This window comes from Rhinatrema bivittatum, unplaced genomic scaffold (genome assembly GCF_901001135.1).
Source record: "Rhinatrema bivittatum unplaced genomic scaffold, aRhiBiv1.1, whole genome shotgun sequence".
Taxonomy (NCBI): Eukaryota; Metazoa; Chordata; class Amphibia; order Gymnophiona; family Rhinatrematidae; genus Rhinatrema; species Rhinatrema bivittatum.
Window position 1 is genome coordinate 47,120 of NW_021821272.1, and position 19,314 is coordinate 66,433.

Consider the following 19,314-nt stretch of genomic DNA (forward strand, 5'->3'; position numbering starts at 1 on the left):
GGGGTGACTTAGAGGTGAGAATATTAACTCACCTTCTGTTGACCCCCGACAGCTTACAATCCCCGCCATATTGGCGGGTATTACTGCGTCTTCTGTTCTGGAGAGCCTGGTCGCTGGAGGAACGACTCAGGAGCAGGAGCCGCCCCCCTTGAGACAACGCTGAGCCCCAGATCGCTGTGTAAACTCGTCATCCCCAGTAACTTCGCGATACCTTGCCCGACTTCTGAGGAAGTTGGAGCGGCCATGGCTATGGCCAGGAATGGAGGCACCGGAGCATGGCGAGCTGAAGCCTTGGAAGGGGAAAGAGTGGAAATCAGACGGAAGAAGGAATTCCAGGTGGAATGGAAGGACCTCTGAGGGCTTCTACGCCGCTTGCACGGGAGGAAGCCAGACTACTTGCAGTTCAAGGTATCGGGGAAAGTGAAGGGACTGTTGAAGTTGGGGCATTAAAACAACTTAAAGAACTTTCAGTGTGTCCTCTTACAAAAAAGCCTGATGTAATGTCTCTGGAGGGAATATGGACTATGTTAAGTTATATTGACAGCTCCATTAAATCTTTGTCTAAAGTAACAGTGGAGATACAAAATCAGTCTGTAAAGAATAACAACCTGATTACAAGTTTTTCAAATAGAACAGAAGAATTGGAAAGAAGAATGGTTACAGCTGAAGTAAAACAAGAAAAACTAATGGATTCTGAACAAATAACCTCAAAAAGATTAGAGACAGTTGAAAATGCATTAAGAGCACATAATCTCTGTATAATAAGTTTTCCAGTAATAAATTCTCTCTCTCCACTTGAGTTATTTAAAGTCTATATGAAAAAGAACTTGAAAATTCCTGATCAAGCTTTGCCAGTGGTTACAAAAGCCTTTTATCTACATCAAAAATTTAATCAAGATCAAGAACAAATTCCTTCTTTAAATCTAACAGATATTTTGGAAATGTCTACTGATTATGAGGTTAATCAGAGGAGACCCCTACTGGTGTCGTTTGCATTCCTTACGGAGAGAAATCACGTAATTAATTAATTTATTTATTTATTTATTTATTTATTTATTTAAGGTTTTTCTATACCGGCATTCATGAAACGATCACATCATGCTGGTTTACATATAAACAGGGGTGCAATAAATACATCAAAACAGAAATAACGTGTCGAAGAAAAGCAGTTACAATTAATAAGGACTATTGAACTGGGATCAGAGGAAATAAAGATAGTTTAGCAGAGACTAAATTATATACAAGGAGATGAGGTACAGCTGCTGTGTTGGATATGTTGATGGCAAGGTGCATTAATTTTAAGTCCGGGAAAGCTTGCATAAACAGCCAAGTCTTGAGTCATTTTCTAAAGGTTAGGAGGCAAGGCTCCTGTCTGAGAATGCGCCTATTCTTCAGAAATCATCAAATTCCTTTTTATGGCAGTCCTATTTGGATCTATCCCGACGTGATTAAAACTACTCAGACCCATAGGAAGGAATTCATCTCTATGAAGCGGATTTTAAAAGGCCCGCGTGTGCCGGCGCGCGTAAAGCCCCAGGACGCGCGTAAGTCCCGGGGCTTTCGAAAAGGGGCGGGAGGGGGCATGTCTGGGGCGTTCCCGAAACGACACGGCGTTTCGGGGGTGTGCCGTGGCGTTTCGGGGGCAGGCCCGGGGGCGTGGTGCCAGCCCGGGGGCGTGGTCGAGGCCTCCGGACCAGCCCCCGGGACCAGAGGACAGAGTGGGGCTGCCGGCCGGCGCGCGCAAAGTTAGGGGGGGGGGTTTAGGTAGGGGAAGGGAGGGCGAAGGAAAGTTCCCGCCAAGGCCTCTCCGAAATCGGAGCGGCCTCGGAGGGAACAGGCAGCGCGCGCTGGGCTCGGCGCGCGCAGGTTGCACAAATGTGCACCCCCTTGCGCGCGCCGACCCTGGATTTTATAACGCGTGTCTTATAAAATTCAGCGTACTTTTGTTCGCGCCTGGTGCGCGAACAAAAGTACGAGATCGCGTATTTTTTAAAGATCTACCCCTATGCGATCAGATGTCTTGAAACTAGGAGCGAAGTTTACATTAAAATATCCCTGCAAAGCATGCATCAGATATCTAAATGTGAATTATATATTCCTAGAACCAGATCAACTGAAGTTGTTCTTGGCTGGAAGATCCCCCATGGTTACTCCAACAGATCCGGTTTAAAGTAAAATGAAGCAGTACTCTAGGCGTGTCTATTTTTAGTGACATTATGTTAAAGTTTTTCTGATGAGATTGCTCCTTCTGCCTCTTAATTACATTTTTTTTCTTATAATTTAAATGTCCGAAATATATATATGATGTTAAATATGTATATTTGAGAATATTATACTTTGTTAGGACATTGAATTTTCTGTAAGGAGTTTTCCTGGAATAAATGTTAAAAAATGTTTTGAAAATAAAGAATTAAATAAAAAACCAACTAATCGGAGAAAGTTCTTTTTCACTCAACGCACAATTAAACTCTGGAATTTGTTGCCAGAGGATGTGGTTAGTGCAGTTAGTATAGCTGTGTTTAAAAAAGGATTGGATAAGTTCTTGGAGGAGAAGTCCATTACCTTCTATTAATTGAGTTGACTTAGAAAATAGCCACTGCTATTACTAGCAATGGTAACATGGAATAGACTTAGTTTTTGGGTACTTGCCAGGTTCTTATGACCTGGATTGGCCACTGTTGGAAACAGAATGCTGGGCTTGATGGACCCTTGATCTAACCCAGTATGGCGTGTTCTTAACTGCACTAACCACATCCTCTGGCAACAAATTCCAGAGTTTAATTGTGCATTGAGTGAAAAAGAACTTTCTCCGATTAGTTATAAATGTGCCACATGCTAACTTCATGGAGTGCCCCCTAGTCTTTCTATTATCTGAAAGAGTAAATAACCGATTCACATTTACTTGTTCTAGACCTCTCATGATTTTAAACACCTCTAACATATCCCCCCTCAGCCGTCTCTTCTCCAAGCTGAAAAGTCCTAATCTCTTCAGTCTTTCCTCATAGGGGAACTGTTCCATTCCCTTTATCATTTTGGTAGCCCTTCTCTGTACCTTCTCCATCGCAACTATATCTTTTTTGAGATGCGGCGACCAGAATTGCACACAGTATTCAAGGTGTGGTCTCACCATGGAGTGATACAGAGGCATTATGATATTTTCCATTTTATTCACCATTCCTTTTCTAATAATTCCCAACATTCTGTTTGCTTTTTTGACTGCTGCAGCACACTGACCCGACGATTTCAATGTGTTATCCACTATGACGCCTAGATCTCTTTCTTGGGTGCTAGCTCCTAATATGGAACCTAACATTGTGTAACTATAGCATGGGTTATTTTTCCCTATATGCATCACCTTGCACTTATCCATATTAAATTTCATCTGCCATTTGGATGCACAATTTTCCAGTCTCACAAGGTCTTCCTGCAATTTATCACAATCTGCTTGTGATTTAACTACTCTGAATAATTTTGTATCATCTGCAAATTTGATTACCTCACTCATTGTATTTCTTTCCAGATCATTTATAAATATATTGAAAAGTACGAGTCCCAATACAGATCCCTGAGGTACTCCAATGAACAAACCCAATGTACATGTACATGGCAAATAAGAGGCGATTACTTCAGATGTAGAGCCCTGAAGTGAGACAAATTTGAGGTTACAGAGTACCAATAACATTCCTCATTGTTGAAGAGATATAATCTAAAAAAACCAGACCAAATTCTTAGCATGTTGGCTCTTCTCTTAGAACTGACACAGGGAGACACATATTCATGCATACAAAGATTTATCATTTTTTTAAACCAATGCCTTGTGTTAGGCCCTTGTTGCCCCATCCAACCTGCGAGGATCAATTTCTTGTCCCCTAACCTGGCTTCTGTAATGAATGCAAGAGTCTCATCTTCTAAACCAGTTTTTAACAAAATCAGAGACCCAAATAGCCAAAGATTCGGGTCGTATGGCATCTTTCTCTTTAAAAAAATTGTGCACTTTCGCCTGACGCTCCCCCAAAATGCTGAGATTACCGGGCATTCCCAAAAACAATGATAGTAGGTACCGACACCTCCTTGGGATTTTGAACATAACATGGAAATACTCAGCCTAGTCTGAAATGCTATCAAGGGGGTTAGATAAATCTGCCACAAACATTTATATTGGGTTTCCTGCAAGAATACTTTATCCGTAATGTAATTTATTCTGGGCAAGCTATTCTTAAAATCAGAAAAAGAAAGATGGAATGCAGACCAGGCCATCCACTTCCTATATAAGCTCTGAAGAGAATCCATCCCATCCATAGAAACCAGCATCCTAGAAAAGAGGGACACTGAGGGACGTTGTTTTTTCCCCAGTTGTATTGTCTGTTGTATCTTTTTAGAAGAAGTGGTCTCTTGAAAGAAAGGTAGCCTACTATGAGCAAAATGACGTAGATGCAGAAAGGCAAAAACGTCATGTTGGGGAAGACAAAATTGTTGTTCTAGTTCCTGAAAACTAAAAAAAAGTCTTGACAATGCATCAAAAAGTTGATAAATGTAAGTGAGACCCTGCCTGTGCCACCTCTTTTAAAGACAGATTCCCCCATTCTCAGCTGAAATATTCCATTGTCAACTATGCTTAATAGGGATGTCAGTCTGCTCGGCTGCCGAGTTACCCTACACATCTGTAGCCAAGTTTTCCAGCAAGTACAAAAAAGCATATGACAGCGTAAGTGGGGAGGAACAAATTTGGGTTCCAGTTGGAGAAGAAAGTTTAAGGAAGGGACTGATACCAATCTAGAAGATACTCATAAGGCGTGAAATAGGATGTAGCAAGCACCCAATTTCCCAGATATCGCAAGTTACATGCTAGATTGTATAACAATAAATTCAGGCAACCCAAACCACCCCCATCCAGAGGCTTCATCAGCACTGTCATGGGTATCCTGGCCTTTTCACTGCGCCAAAGAAAAAGTCTAAGAGCGCGACTGAACACCTTATGATCCTGTTTAGTTATCCAAAGGGTTACCATCTGGAGAATGTAAAGCCACTTAGGGAGAATAACCATTTTGAAAAGATGTATTCTGCCCATCAAAGATAAGGGCAAGGTTTTCCACCGTTCAAGAGAGTCAATCGTACTGGTAGGGGTTATATATTTGCCTTATAGATGGAATCTATATCAACCGGTATTTTTATGCCAAGATACTTAATTTCTTTGGTCACCCACTTCAGAGGGGAGGTTCCCGGCCATGGGACCTAACATTATTGCTGCCGTGGCTTCTGATTTATCTTGGTTAATCTTTAGCCCTGCAAGCTGCCCAAACCGCAACTGAAGATTTAGCAGCATCTGTAAAGATTGAATAGGCTGAGTGAGAAAGATGAGTACATCGTCTGCAAACACGGCTACTTTAACCCGCTGGTGGAGCCTTCAAAACCCTTAATAGTCGGGTCCAGCTGAATTTTTCATACAAGAGGATCAATAGATAAAATATATGGTTTACATTATTTACTTCCACTGTTTAAATTGTTCTCTGTAAAGCCTGTTGCAGTTTTAGTTATTTGTGAACCGAGATGATGTTCCCAACGTATCCCGGTATATAAAAACACCTAAATAAATAAATAAATAAATAAATAAATAAAAGAGGTGAGAGAGGATGGCTCTATCGTACACCATGCTGTAGCATATCTCCCGACAGACACCCATTGACGATGATGTGAGAGACTGAGTCTGCATAGAACAGTGAAATAAACCGAAGAAAATCACCCCAAAAACCATATCTGTGGAGGACCAAAAAAAGATAAGGCTAAGACACCTGGTCAAATGTCTTCTCTGAATCAAATAAAAAAAACTAAAGCAGGGGTTTCCTGAGATTGACAAAGTTTCATGGCTATAAGGAATTTAATAATATGATAAATGGATTTCCATCCTTTGACAAAACCTACTTGGTTATATTAGCGTTGGTAATAAAAATTTAAGCCTATCTGCAAAGACTTTTGCTAGAATTGTCAAATCGCAGTTCAATAGAGAAATTGGGTGGTAAGAAGAGGGAAAGAGTAAATCTTTGCCCAGTTTCGGCAAAACGATGATATGAGCTTTATTAAAATCCGCCGGAAAAGAATCTTTATGCAAAGCATCTAAATAAAAATTGGTTAGTGGAACAGCAGGTGTTATTGTAAAATCTTATAGAAATCGTATGAAAAACCATCCAGTCCTGGAGATTTACCTGATTTAACAGATTTAATAGCTTGTAAAACCACAGAAGTTTGGACTAACCGATTAAGAAATTCCAGCTGGGTTTCCGAAAGTTTTAGGAGTGAAAGTTTATCAAAAAAAACCTCTTCCTTTTCAGTCTCTGTCATAAGATCTGCCTTATACAGTGACTCGTAAAATAGCCTAAAAACCACAGTTGGGAAACCAACTCTCTGTGATGGTTTTTCATATGGTTAACAAAGGTCTTCCTTTTAGCAGAACAGACTAACCCCCTCATTTATCCAAATGCGCTAAGGCGTTTTTGCATGCGTTAAGGGCTCTCTCTCTCTCTCGTCCCCCAGTGGTTGTATGTAGGAAATACCACATTCTGGCACTTATCTGAAAGTGCGAAAAAGTTATCGCAATTTGCAGGTAACTTAGCTCTTTGCATAGGTATTAGTGCAAATTGCGATAAAGTGCCTATTACCATAAAACACGTCCCTTTTTCTATCGCAGGCGATATTTAGTGCATTTTGATAAATCCAGGCCTAAATTAGCTATAAGTTTCAGACATTGGTTTCTAGAAATTAAATGAGCAATTGCCTCCCTAAGTACCCCCATGCCAGTTTCCCAAAATAATTGGGGAGTGTCAGCATGTTGTTGATTATGAGTTGTAAAAGCCAGTCACTTTTCCCTGAGAAATTTTTGAAAATCTGAATCGTCTTTTAAGTAATTGGGGAAACACCAAATCCTCTCTCCCAGGCTACCATTAACAAAGGTAACCGTGATTGAGATTGGCGAGTGATCTGAAATTGCCCGAGATTCTATGTGTGCCCTAGAAACTGAGTGAAAATGGGATTGAGAAATTAGTATGTAATCAATACGGGAGAGGGACATATGGGATCTGGAAATGTGCATGTAATCCCTCTCCTCTGGATGTAGAGTTCTCCAAACATCCAATAAATCTAAATGATGACATAGAAAAGCCACTCCTCTCTCTTTGAAACCTCCCCTTTTTACATTTGGAGGGCACTTATCAATAAAAGGGTCATGAGGACAGTTAAAATCCCCCACGAGGAACACAGTACCTTGCATATAAGTCAACAGTATGTTCAAGATGTTAACAAAGCATGTGGGTATTCATTCGGGGCATAAATATTGCAGATCATAATCTCCATTCCATTCCAATCTCCTAGGAGAACAACAAATCTATCTTCTGGGTCTGAGATGGTCTTAAAGACCCAGAGATTAGTTGTTTTACTATTCAAAATAGCGACTCCTGCTTTTTCACACTGTGCTGCCGAAAAAACACGAGCTCTCCCAATTGCTCAGATAAATACATTTCTTGTAAGCAAGCAATGATGCATAGGATCTCTTCAAATGTTGTAAAACCTTTTTCCTCTTAATGGGTAAGCCTAAATCATTAACATTCCATGAAATTAATTTGTCTCCCCACAGCTATGGATTACCCAGAATCGATTTTGCATCTCATGGGTACAATAGGAGGCCCCCAGCCCAGCCTCTCACTGCCTAGAAAAAAATCTCAAATATATAAATCGGACATATGGGCCGCTATAGAAAAAAGCATTGCACCATACAGCCTCCCATATTTTGTCCCTCCCACAACCCTCCCACAACCCTCTCAATCCCCTTCTTCAAGAATAGGACACTGGATGAACAAACACATTAATCCCCATAACCCTTCCCAACCTCCCTCCCAGCCCTCTACCCCCCTATCCCCCACACTCCTAGTCCAAATCTCTCCCCTCATAAAATGAGGAAAGGAGTCATGCTTAAATGTGGATGGGTGCCACTCTCTCAAATATGCCTTTCGGGACAGGTAACTCTTTGTGTAAACAAAAAGGGAAGAAAACTTTTCTCTTCACAAATACCACTGAATTTAGTGAAAGCAAAGAGGAAAAGAAAGAAAAATCCCCAGTCCATGGTTATCTTCAAAGAAACTAAAACCCACTCAGGTTGGATCAATGCAGATCCAGAATTCACAAAAATGTAACATAGTGTAAGAATCCAGTGCAGTTTGAACGAGCAATGAGATTTCCCATGACTCACAGGGAAAAAAAATTAGGGAGAGAGAGAAAAAAAAGAAGTCCAGGGCGAACTGCTCCATGTCTTACCAATAACAAAGTCCATCGCTGTGTCGGAGAAACTTACAAAATGTAGGTCACAGACTTGAGCAGCGTGCTTTGCCTCACTTAGGGCTTTCACAAATTTTTGTGCTGACGCTGGCGAATCAAAAAATGTTATATGACTCTCATGCCAGACTTTAAGACTGGCCGGGTACTGCAGTGAGAATTTGATCTGTTTGTTGAATAGAGAGGAGCAAATCAGCGAAAAACTTCATCGGAGTGCCGAAACGCAGGTTGAATAATCTTGAAAAATGCAGATATGTTGGGAGTTGTAAAGAACCTCTGCTCTTTTCCAATATGCTTGCCAAATCGCCTATTTGTGAGCAAAATTTAGAATCTTTGCAGTGTCAACGTGTGGCCTTGTATCCAATTCTTTCCTGGCCCCGATGCAATGGGCCCATTCTATGCATAGCTTTGCTGTTAAATCCAGCAGATCGAGCGCCGTTGGGAGCCAAGACACTAGAAAACCTCCCAACTTTCTGTCCTCTATGGACTCCAGAAGCCCTAGAAAGCTCAAATTAGACCTGCGGGCCCGATTCTCCAGGTCATCAAGTTTGGCGATGCACTCAGTTAGGGTTTTCTCCTGTGCTGCCATTTTTGCTATGATTGCCAACGAGTCATCCTCCAGGACAGAGATATGGCCTTCTGCGTGGTTAAGCTGTGGGCCTAGCTTGGTAAACCCAGCTGTTACCTCCAATAACTGAGAAGAGATCCCAACTAACTTCTCATCACTGCTGCTTTGATTTTGACGACTGTGATAGCCGGTTGCACTGTCACTTTGCATCTCACTCCCTGCTGCTATTTTAGCCTCTGGGATTTTTCTTTCTCCTTTTTTCTGCCCTTAGTGGCCATCATTTGCGGGCATATAATTCACAATTGACATATGCACCAAAACAATCGGGTAGATGATTGGTGGAGAGCTGATTATAAATAGCTTTTGGTGGATGGTGAGAGTGTGGCTGTTGCGCTGGAGGTGGATCCTTGGCCTGGTGCAGGATTGGTATGGCCCTTTGGTCGGACCCAGAGAGCACCTGCCACCAGGAGGCGGAGCACACGAGGAGACAGAGGCTAACTGGAGTTTCACCAATAACAGTCCGGGGTTTCCGCAGGTTGAGCCCTTGGGTACCCGGACCATCTGGACTTAGGTGAGCCTCAGAGGGTCTCCCAGAGAGGTAGCGGAGAGGTGTGCTCACCACGAGTAAGGGTGCACGGCTGATGCAGAGAGGATGGACCAGACCTGAACTGGAGACTCCGGAGACCTCAGGGAGGTAACAGTTCAGGAAGACTCTCTGGGCGGAACAGGCAGCGCCTGTGGGTCTGGTCAGATGGAGGCCGCGGTCAGAGTCCAAGTAGGTCAGTCTGGAGTCACAGGAGGCAAGAAGAGAGTATCCGAGTGAAGCGCAAGGGTCAAAGCCAGGGTATCCGTTCAGAAGTGGTCAGCCAAAGCAGGTGTCAAATCCAAGGTCAGTCTGAGTGTAGTCAAGGCAAGCGAGGGACAGTTCCAGGCGGAGGTCAACGTGGTCAGGCAGGCATAGGTCAGTTCCAGGCAGCAGTCAACATGGTCAGAAGGCAGGCAAAGATTAGGTCCAGGCAGCGGTCAGTCGTAGTCAGGCAAGCAGAGGCCAGTGCCAAGAGTCAATCCGAAGGGTACTACCTGGGAACGTGGAGCAGGAACAAGACAGATGCTGGAAGACACAGAGAGGCTGGAAGAAGGAGACACTGAAACAGAGGATCAGGCACAGGAGCAAGGAACAGGCAAACTAGAAACACCAAGGTGTTGACCCGATTGCCAAGGCGAGGCTCTGGGGACAGAGCCTCGCCTTATATACTGTAGTCGTGTGATGTCATCGAGGTGTGTCCGAGCTGGGTTTCCCACGCTTGGCCCTTTAAAAGTAGACGTCGGCTGCTCGCGCACCTAGGGGCGGGGCTGAGGAGATGGAAGACGCGGAGTCCCTATGGGAGCTCCGCTGAGAGGCCTGTGGCATGGAAGAGGCCGAGGATGCCTGAAGAGAGCATCAGGGACGTCGGGAGCTGGTGGCTGCGGCAAGGCTGGAACTGGTGGAGGGCAGTGCAAGGTGAGCAGGCCCGATCGTGGCACCAATGCGGCCGGGACGTGCAATAGTGGCATCCGGAACCTCAAGGAAAGCATCCACTCTGGCTCACCACATCACGTGACTCCTCCAGAGTGTTCTGTAAAATTTGTCATTCACAAAAACAGGTTTCATGTGCTGTTACTGTTCAAACCATTTGGTTCAGTACTATTCAATTTATAAATCCATCTCTGTTCCAAATGACATAATTCCAAATTGCGATTACCTACTCTAAGATGAGGAGCTACTCCATCTAAAACAATGCAATTCAATTCTTCAAATTTATGATTGTATTGCAAACAATGGGAAACCATTAGTGCTGTTGTCTTATTAAGCATAAGGCAACTACGATGTTCAGATATTCTAATTTTAACAGATTTTATAGTTTTCCCTATATAAACGTTTGGACACGGACATGTAATGGAATATATAAAAAAATTGGTATTACAATTAAAAAACTTTTTAATGTAATATTTCTTGTTGTCAAAAAGGGTTAATAAAAAAAATGTTTTTTGCATGATCGTACAGCAGAGACAATGTCCACACTTGAAATTGCCCTCTACTTTATTCAGATGCTTATCTAACCGATCTGTTAAGATTATTGGTAACATGGCAGGGCAAATTTTCTCTCTCAAATTAGAATCCCTAGTATAGGCAAACCTAATCCTTTGATTTTCCATACAGGGAACTCCAGACACATTTGTTCTTTTTTAATATTTTGGATAATTTTTTAGAAACAGTAGAATGGCGCAATACACAAGTAATCCCATCACACTCTGTTTCTTTCTTAGACTTGATGTTCAAGAAAAGGTCTCGGTTACTGAATAATCCTCTTTTATAAGCTTGCCTAATACATTTATAGGGATATTCCCTTTCACTGAGTTTTGCACTCAAAATCCTGGATTCCCTCTTATAATCACGGATGTCACTACAGTTGTTGCGCTGGAGGTGGACCCTTGGCCTGGTGCAGGATTGATATGGCCCTCCGGTCGGACCCGGAGAGCACCTACCACCAGGAGGCGGAGCACAGGAGGAGACAGAGGCTAGGCTAGAGCTTCACCAATAGCAACCCGGGGTTCCCTCAGGTTGGGCCCTTGGTTACCCGGGCCGCCTGGTCTTAGGTGGGCCTCGCAGGGTCTCCTAGAGAGGAAGCGCAGGGGAGTGCCCACCACAAACAAGGATGTGCGATCAATGTTCAGGCAAGAATGTCCAGAGGTCGCAGGAGGCCAGAAGAGTGTCCAAATGGATAGCGAGGATCAAGGCCAGAGTATCAGTCCAGAATGGTCAGCTGAAGCAGGGGTCAGTATCTGTATTTATTTATTTATTTATTTAGCATTTTTAGATACCGATTTTCCAGTAACAGAATTACTAATCAAGTCGGTTTACATTCAAAACAATAACCATGACAAGGAGTTGTCTTACAAGAAACAGGATGATTCGAACTTGGATACAAATAACTGGGAATAACAACATAGAATAAAATAATTAAGGAGCATAATGTAGGCTGTAGTTAAGACATGTTAAGAGTAGGACAAGGTTTATAAGATTTGACTGCATAGATATAAATAGATAGCACAAATAGATATCTGTAGTCAGTCCGGGAGTAGTCAGGCCAGGCAGAGGTCAAATTCCAGGTAGTGATCAGGAGAAGCCAGTGGTCAGGCAGAGGTCAGTACCAGGCAGCGAGCAGGAGTAGTCAGAGAACAGGCAGAGGTCAGATCCAAGCAGCAGGCAGACGAGGTCAGGAGCAAGCAAAGGTCAGTACCGTGAGATTAGTCCAAAGGGTACTACCAGGGATGGAGAGACGAAGGAACAAAAGACGCTGGAACAGGCAAACTAGAGAACACCGGAGTTTACAACCCGAACGAGTTGCTTGTTGGACCTGGGCCCCGGCCACTGTGGAAACGGATGCCGGATGGAACAGTGGTCCCAGGATGCGGTTAACCGGGAGAGGGTCTCGACGAGCCACTGGACAGGCAGGTATGGAACGACCCGATTCCAAGGCAAGGAAGTGGTGTCTGACCACTTCCTTTTATCCAGCTGTCAATCAGGGTGTGCCGCGGAGCTGGGAGCTGCCCTTGGCCCTTTAAGAGGCCAGGCGGTCCGCGCGCACACCTAGGGGCGGGGCCAATGCTATGGAGGATGCCGAGCCCTGCTGTGAGGCCTGGTGAGCGGTGGAAGGCCCAGCGGACTCCACCGTGGGATGCCGAGGACGAGCAGAGCTGGCAGCAGCAGCGGGTGAGGATGACCTGGGACCCGCCGGCGCAGGGACGAGGTGAGCAGGCCTGGGTGCAGGCCGAGCGAGGACAGGACACGCAACAACAGTTACTTCTAATCCTAAGAAATTGTGATACAGGTAAATTGTCCTTCATATTTTTATGGTAAGCACTATCATATTTCAACAAACTACTGCGATCATACATCTTTCTATACAATCTAGTGCTCAAACCCCCTTCACTGATTTTATATATGACCACGTCCAAAATATTGATACTTAACAAATCAAACTGTAGGATAAACTGAATGTGATCATTACAACTGTTTATCCACTTCAATGGTACCTTTCTATAACATGAATATGTCATCTGTATACCTTGTCCAAACCTTGAAATTGGTCAAGAATGGAGAATAATAAATCCATGATTTCTCAAAATCTGTCTTGTAGAGGTTCGCGAGGGAAGGGGACATAGTGGCACCCATTGTAGTTCCAAATATCTGTTGGTAAAATTTGTTATAAAAAATAAAATAATTTCTTTTTAAAACAATGGATGCCAAACGAAGAACAAAAGTGGTGGGTACCTTATGTGGTCTAGGTCTAAATTCAAGTATTTGTTCAATTATGGTGAGTGCTTCCACTTGAGGAATACTTTGTATAGTGAATTTATATCCATTGTTGCTAACAAATATTCCTCCAGATCATCACTCAAACATTTCATTTCATTGATTAAATAGAGAGTGTCTTTTATATATGATGGAATCCACTCCACATAAAGTTTCAGAAATGTGCCTACATAAATAGAAAGCAGTTCCAATATTGAATCATTGCCTGACACTATAGATCTCCCGGATAGATTACATAATGGTTTATGAATCTTGGGGAGCATCTAAATAGTAGGTATTCTGGGATAATCTTTGTTTAGAAACCTAAACTAATTCCATTTGAGAAACCCACTTTGTAATCCCTCCATAGTAATGCCCCTGATCTGATTTTTAAGTGTCTTGGTAGGATCAGATGTCAGATGTTTGTAGGTGTTAACATCATTCAAGTGTCTCGTAACTTCACTTATATAGTCACTATGATTTAAAATTACAATGGTCCCTCCCTTGTCCGCTTGTTTGATGAATAATTTTTTATCTTTAATTAAATTTAGAAGGGTAGATCTCTCTCCTTTACTCAAATTGTCATAGAAAAAATGATCTTCTCCATTTACTCAACCTCTTTTAATACCATGGATTGGAACGTAACTAAGGCAGGATTTAAAGGTCCGGGTGGTATCCATGTGGAATGTGGTCTCACCAATCTCAGCAGGATTCTCAGCAAAAAAGATTTCAAGGTGATTGTCCTAATAAATATATTTCTAAATTGAAAAGATTCATAGTGATTTTGAGGACAAAATATTTATTTATTTATTTATAAGTATTTTCTATACCACCTATACAAACTGTAGCAGATCTAACCGGTTTACAAATAAAAACATCCACAACCAGTATAAAACATATAACAATACAGTAAAACATAAGAGGTTAGATAGAATTAAGCAAGGAAAGATTGTTACATTGCTTTGTAAAAATGGAGGGAAAGGGATTCATGTTTGGGAATCAGGAAATGCTAGTGAGTATAGATAAGTTTTGACAGTTTTTTTGAAGTCGTTTTTTGTCGTAAGTTGTTGGATGAAATTGGGTAGTGAATTCTAGAGTGTGGGTCCTGCTACAGAGAAGGCACGTTTCCGAGTTAAGTCTAATCTAGCAGATTTGATGTTTGGCACTTGTAAGTCATTTTATCATTTGAACGTAAATGGCGTGGGGGTTGGTAGAGACATAAGGATGAACACAGCTATGTAGATGATGCACTATGTATTAAGCTGTGAATAATGGTTAAGGTTTTGTACTGAATGCGTTGACGAATTGGTAGCCAGTACAATTGTTTCAAAACTGGAGTGATATGTTCTTTGGATTAGTTGAAGAGGTTGTAGGATATAGTCAGGAAGACCTAAATAAAGTGTGTTACAGTAATCTAAACTAGCTAGAATTAAAGCTTGAAGCACAGAATGAAAGTCATTTGGAAAAAGGAGTTTTAGTTTTTTTAATAAGCACATTTTATAAAAAGCAGCTTTTATATCAGATGAAATATTGATTGATAAACCTCTTGAAAGCAATCTATTTTCATCTATTGTAAGTATACATTTGGAAAGATTAATTATAACTGATTCTTTCTCATTAAACTTGTGTTCAACCTCATCCACCCTGGTGGTTGTTCTTGATTCCTCCAATCATGCCATTTCTTTTGCTTTGAATTTTTCTTTTCCTGGCTCCGAAAAATGTGTATTGACCATTGTATCATTCTCATCACTACTGGAGCCAGATTCAGAAGAAGAACCAAACGTAAAATTTTTAGCAACTTTTTTTATACATCCATGGATAAATCGAACCCTTGCTGTAATCATTTTCATCTCGCTGGATCTTATTATATTTAAACTTTTAAAATAACTACAAAATTGATCGATCATTTTTGTAAATCTTGATATTGATGATCAAACAAATCCACTGCAGTAGTGGCTTTTAAAGTTACCAATTCTTGATCTAATTTTTTAAAGAAATGGTTAAATTCTTTGTGGTCTCAATAATTAATATCATCAGATCCAGTGAGCATTTGTTCAATATAGAGTTCCATTTCTCTAAGGAACTCTTATCTTCCAAAAAAAGGTTGGGCTCTTTAAAGATTCTTAATCCACAGGAATTTTCTCATGTTTGCAATATTCAATCAATGTGCTACCATGTAGATCTGTACAAATGAGTCTCCTATATAAACTGGAGATGTAATTCCATTTAGTAGGAATATCCACATTAGAGCTTTCACACAAAAGGAGAAAGGTTCTTGCAACAAAGATGAAACCTGTTCTTGAGTATAACTAAAGGCACTTTTCCATTTACTCTGTGACATGGTCAAACAAAATCTGGACCACCCAAACAAAAACTGGAGACCAATGGAGTAATAAATTATCTAAAGATATGAAAAATACCCCACACAATTTTCTCAAAAGGTGACTGGATACCTAAAGAATGATACTGAAAAAATGTGGCACTATCAAATATTTATTATAGCAAGATGAGACACACTCTGATATAAAACATCAATAATCTTTCAAAAAAGTTCAATAGCTGGGCACTTTTATAACAATTAAGAAAACACTGAATATGATAACCTAGAATCCTTTAGATGATCTCTCTTAATATACTGTTTCCACAAACGAATTCAATAAGTCGACATGTTTCACATAGCTGCATCAGGATAATTCACATGTACCTAGCCATGATATAACTTTCACATATACATTTAAAATGCTGCTAAATAAACCTAATGGGTATCTGGAAATATTTTTCCTAAATAATTTAACATGCTCCGTGTGTCTCATCTTGCTATAATAAATATTTAATAGTGCCACATTTTTTCAGTATCATTCTTTTGGTATCCAGTCATCTTATGAGAAAATTGTGTGGGGTATTTTTCATATCTCCAGAATGAACGTCCATACATCATAATGGTGCTCAGGAGGAAGGTGCTAGAAGGATATCACTCCAGCACGTTCTCCAAATGGAGAGCATAATTTTGGAGAGGACGTTGATGGAAGATTATGTCTGGAGGGCTGGTCCTGGCCTTCAGGCCTGGGCCTAGGTCTCAGCCTCAGGACCCAGCTTCGGGTTTCAGGCTGGCTGTGTTGACATGACTCTTGATGGATAGGGAAAGTGGGGGCTGGGGAGGTTCCTTTCCCTGGCAATTTTTTGGGGGTGAGAGACCTGGAGAGCAGGATTGCCTGCGGGGGGCCCTGTTTCATTTTGTTTTTGGGTTTTTAAAAAATGTTTATTTTTGCAAACTACAGAAATTAAATAAACATTAAACAAAATGATACTGGGGGGGGGGGGGGGGAGGAGTCCTCTACAACAAAAAAACAAAACATTTTTTCCCCTGCATATCCCTACCAGAGGTGCACCAGCAGAGTTTGGGGCTCTTCTGTCTCCTTAAGTGCACTCAATGTCACATGCAACTGCAGCCTGGAGTGTCTCAGGTGATGATAGTTGTAGGAGGGGTTAGGTCCCTTGTCAACAGCTCTAATTCTTCTCCTTACACTTTTTTTCAAATATCTTCTCCTATGTCCCTTATTTCTTCTCCCTTTCTCTATTAAGTGTCATATAGTAATTAGCTTCCTAAATTAATACCCTTGACTCTGTTTTATACTGGAGCCATCTTTATTAGTTCGACATTTTCATGTGAAGTCAATAGATGACAACAAACATAAAACATTGGGTGTGCAGCAATATTCTGCCTGTATAGGCACCTGTTTGTGTAGTGTTGTTTTGTGTTCACAGCATACTGGGGATATCTCTGGTCTTCCTTGAGGCACATGTGCAATTTGTTTTAGGATCTGTAGCCAACATATGAAATGAATTTGGAGAACGGTACATTAAAGAGTAACCATGTTTGGACTTCATATGAATAAGAATGCTATTATTTTGTAGGGTTGTGCTTTCATCTGAAACAACATAGACAATGGAAATGATATTATCTATATTGCTTCATGCCATTTTGTAAATGAACTTACAGTAAATAAAATTGCACATCAAAAACAAAACATCACAAAATAACAAAACTGAAAAAACAAATACAAATGAACTAAAAATGAAACAAAATAAAAATGACCATGCACATCTCTATGATCCTAAGAGATGCAAGTGATATGGTCTAGTAAGAGCTAGAATTGTACAGGAGACGTACCTAAAGTGGACATTTCATTTTTGCTTGGGGGTGGGAAGAGCAGAAGTTTCCTCTTACTCCTTTTGCCATCAAGTTCAACTGCAACAGGTGCTGGGATCTGTCACTAGAATATTTCAGTCTCCACTACCTTTTTTACCCCTTCCAACTCCCTAGCCCAGTTGTCACAATGATAATCCTTAGCTGGATGCTGTGCACCAAGTTTTCCTGGAATTCTGCAATCATGGACCCTAAATTCAGCCACTAGGTGTTGCCAATGCACAATAACTGGCCAGCCCACAGAGAGAAAGACGTGCCCTGGGAATCGAAATCAGGACTTCTGCACAGTAGTGCACAGGACTGCCACTGGGCTGGCCCTAAATCCATAGGTATGAAAAATCTAGAACAAGTTTCTTGTATACTGTGGACTATAGAAATCTTAAGATCAATAATTAGATGTAAATTGAGAGCAATTGATAATGATGGACAAAAGAAATCTTCAGGGAGAAAACTTGGACCTACTCTCACTGACATGAGAGAAACTGCCTTGGAGACAGCACCCATCTCAGCCAATGATCTGCAGTTATTTCTAGTGCTGGGGCAGGATGTGGATCAGAGTATAAAGAGAATGAATGATTTTCTATAAATGGTTAAGGCGATGGATACTTGAGAACAAAGTTTTATTGAACACATAAAATATAGAGGTGTTGTGCTAAGGAATCTTCCATCCTCTCTACAGAGTTTGTTTCTGGTGTTGGATGGTGTTTCTTTAGATATAAAAAAATCTGAAGAAAATACAGGGGTTCATTTAGATTTTCATCTCACTATGAACTACTAGATTTTAGCCATGGCTAGAACAGTATTTTTTCATCTTTGGTTGATTGCCAACTCGGCGCTTTTTTTGATGAACATCATTTGGCGACTTTAATCTGGGCATTCATCATGTTTAGAGTAGACTATTGTAAAAACTTGTATTTGGGCCTTCTAAAAAAGAAAACCTATCGGAAAACTTCAGCTTATTCAGAACATTGCAGCTGCAGACATCATGACCACATCCGCCCAGTACTGAAACAGCTGCACTGGCTACCTGTTGAGTTTAGGATTATCTTTAAAGCTGTTTGGATAACATAAAATGCTCTGTAAAATCGAGTCCCAAGTATTTGCAAAAGCTGCTGGTTAGACACTCCTGTTTGAACTTTGGGCTTGGTCTGTGAAAGCTATCCCCCTGGTTGCAGCCAGGAAAGGAAGGTTTTTCCCTGCATAAGACCTTTTAGATGGAACTTGCTGCCCAGAACTGTTTGACTGCAGGTTGACCCTTGGGTTTTCCGTTGGGACCTAAAGACTTGATTATTCACACAGGCATTTAGTAGACTGTAATTGTTGGGATTGAGATTTGGGCAGTTCACGTTATCTCTGCTGTTATTGGGATGGGATTCTCATGTACAGAGAATTTGAAGACGTTTTACCCATTTAGAGGATTTTTAAGGGGGGAAGTGTCTGAGTTACTCTTGATCTACTGTTTGGGGAGGGGGGTAGAGTGTTTGAGATACTGTTTTGTTTTATTGTTTTGGTGATTTCATTTATGTGGTTATTATATTATTGATCATAGTGTTTCAGTATTTGTACTGTAATGCAATTTGAGCATCAGTGGTGGTGAGGCATGATATAAAAATAAAATACAATAATTGTTGTCTGGAAGAGGAGTAAAAATATTCATGTGTAATGGTTCTCAGAAGCCTAAAAAAGCCCAACACAGACAAGTGACAATGTAGTTTTTATAACTCCCTCCCCTCCAAAAAAAACTAAAGAAAATGGAACTAAAACACACAACTGTAAGCATGCAGCCCTTTATTTTTTGAAAAGTTCTCTGCTTATCATAGTTCTGTATATTACATTAGGATGTTATACAAATACACTATTTACAAAGAAACTATAGCTGTGCAA